Source organism: Aplysia californica, unplaced genomic scaffold (assembly GCF_000002075.1).
Source record: "Aplysia californica isolate F4 #8 unplaced genomic scaffold, AplCal3.0 scaffold00817, whole genome shotgun sequence".
NCBI classification, from domain to species: domain Eukaryota; kingdom Metazoa; phylum Mollusca; class Gastropoda; order Aplysiida; family Aplysiidae; genus Aplysia; species Aplysia californica.
Window position 1 is genome coordinate 176,844 of NW_004798087.1, and position 3,150 is coordinate 179,993.

Below are 3,150 nucleotides of genomic sequence, written 5' to 3' on the forward strand. Positions count from 1 at the left end.
TACAGAGAGGGTCGGTACTTAGAGGTACTAACTGTGACAGGGTACAGCAGAGGGTCGGCACTAAGAGGTACTAACTGTGACAAGTAGGTACAGCAGAGGGTCGGTACTTAGAGGTACTAACTGTGACAGGGTACAGAGAGGGTCGGTACTTAGAGGAACTAACTGTGACAAGTAGGTACAGAGAGGGTCGGTACTTAGAGGAACTAACTGTGACAGGGTACAGAGAGGGTCGGTACTTAGAGGTACTAACTGTGACAGGGTACAGCAGAGGGTCGGTACTTAGAGGTACTAACTGTGACAAGGTACAGAGAGGGTCGGTACTTAGAGGAACCAACTGTGACAAGTAGGTACAACAGAGGGTCGGTACTTTGAGGTACTAACTGTGACAGGGTACAGAGAGGGTCGGTACTTAGAGGTACTAACTGTGACAGGGTACAGAGAGGGTCGGTACTTAGAGGAACTAACTGTGACAAGTAGGTACAGAGAGGGTCGGTACTTAGAGGAACTAACTGTGACAGGGTACAGAGAGGGTCGGTACTTAGAGGTACTAACTGTGACAGGGTACAGCAGAGGGTCGGTACTTTGAGGTACTAACTGTGACAGGGTACAGAGAGGGTCGGTACTTAGAGGTACTAACTGTGACAGGGTACAGAGAGGGTCGGTACTTAGAGGTACTAACTGTGACAGGGTACAGCCGAGGGTCGGTACTTAGAGGAACTAACTGTGACAAGGTACAGAAAGGGTCGGTACTTAGAGGTACTAACTGTGACAGGGTACAGCAGAGGGTCGGTACTTAGAGGTACTAACTGTGACAGGGTACAGCAGAGGGTCGGTACTTAGAGGTACTAACTGTGACAGGGTACAGCAGAGGGTCGGTACTTAGAGGTACTAACTGTGACAGGGTACAGCAGAGAGTCGGTACTTAGAGGTACTAACTGTAACAGGATACAGCAGAGGGTCGGTACTTAGAGGTACTAACTGTGACAGGGTACAGACAGGGTCGGTACTTAGAGGTACTAACTGTGACAGAGTACAGAGAGGGTCGGTACTTAAAGGTACTAACTGTGACAAGTAGGTACAGCAGAGGGTCGGTACTTAGAGGTACTAACTGTGACAGGGTACAGAGAGGGTCGGTACTTAGAGGTACTAACTGTGACAGGGTATAGAGAGGGTCGGTACTTAGAGGAACTAACTGTGACAAGTAGGTACAGCAGAGGGTAGGTACTTAGAAGTACTAACTGTGACAAGTAGGTACAGCAGAGGGTCGGTACTTAGAGGTACTAACTGTGACAGGGTACAGAGAGGGTCGGTACTTAGAGGAACTAACTGTGACAGGGTACAGCAGAGGGTCGGTACTTAGAGGAACTAACTGTGACAAGTAGGTACAGCAGAGGGTCGGTACTTAGAGGTACTAACTGTGACAAGGTACAGTACTGAGCAAACTATTCAAGAATTAATCTTGAGTTTAGGAATTTAGGGTTAGGGTTAGGAAAAGGTTAACTCAAAATCTTTTGTGTCGTTGGTCGGCCGGCCCTCTGCAGAACTCCTTCCTAGATCTAACCTAGATCTACATTTGCAACTTCCTTTGATAGAGTCTAAATTCTATTCATACAAAATTCAAACTTTGAATTTAAGGCAAGATCAAGTCTGCAAGGAACAGTAAACTCAGCACGGTCTGGACACGAATCTCTTGATCTAGAATCTTGGTCAGAAATGAATTCCCTAACGAACTACTGTCCTAAAGAAAGAAACGGCTTTTACTTTCATTCACAAGGTACCAGGTTTTCCACATACATATGCTTCTTCACCAGCAGGTCCAACAACATCGCTAGATTTTAGATCTAGACTAGAATTATCTATCGCATAGAGATACCCAATAATACTAGAGACTGTATAAGGTCACGTGACACGTTCCCCGCTAGAGATACAAACTCCGTTAGCCATCTTGCAGTCAAAAGTAAACAATCGCTTTCATCATGGTCTACACCTGCTGTGTGGTACATTGTACACAAAGAGCTACCAAAGAGTCTTCTTTGTCTTTCCACAGGTATTATTAAGGCGTATATCTATGATCTATCGTTAGATTATATTTTATTTTTATACTGTCACTGTCTCTTCTCCATTGACTGACCCAGCAATTGTTTACTTTCTCGTGTTTAATTTCGGCTGCGTTTCTAATTAGGAAGTGGCTATTCTCACCAGTCCGGAAGTTCTTGCAAGATCTACTCCTCCCCTCTTCTCTCTCTCTCTCTCTCTCTCTCTCTCTCTCTCTCTCTCTCTCTCTCTCTCTCTCTCTCTCTCTCCCTCTCTCTCTCTCTCTCTCCACTGCCCACAGACAAAATTATACGCTTTTAGTAGGCTACAGTTGTAATGGAACGTTTGTTCACGGCACAGGATTCTACAATTTTTCTGTTATCACAGTGTAGAATTCTGTGGTTTAGGGTGAACGCAAAATTTGTTGGCCTAGATCTAGGCTATAACGGTGAATGCGCACCGGGTGAGAATAGCCAAAAGACTCGCATGCACTATTCTCACCCCGGGTGAGAATAGAAGTGGCCTTCTAATTAAGGAAACAAATAAAATAAAGCATTCAACACAATACTAAAATAAATCTAGATATATCTAGACTAGAATCTACAATCTAGATTTTTAGACGAAACTCTTTGCATCCCCGACTGGATTCAAGACTTTGCGCAGGAGTTAAAGAATATTAAACCACGACCACTTCATCATTTGTAGATTCTAGATCGGCGCTTTTTCGGTAGTTCCAACCCCGCAATTTTGTTATTCGCCGGTTTTGGCCTCAGGGGCATGCCCCCCCCCCCCCCCCCCCCCTGAATTTTACCATAATTTGATGTTTTGCAGTTGTTAGCTTAGTTCGCCGCTCATCAAACGTATAGATCTAGATTTAGATCTAGATCTAGATCTAGATCTAGATCTAAATCTAGATCTAGAAAAATCTCGATCTCGATGTAGATCTATTCTAGAATCCAGATCTAGATCTAGATATCTAGGTTCAAATAAGGGGGGTGGGAACTACCGATGAGTAGAATATTCATAGAGTTCAGAGTGTGGTCGCTCGATAGGGAAGTCCTCCCCCGGAATTAAACGCGAGAAAAGTAAACAATACGCAGTGGCTATTTTTACGGC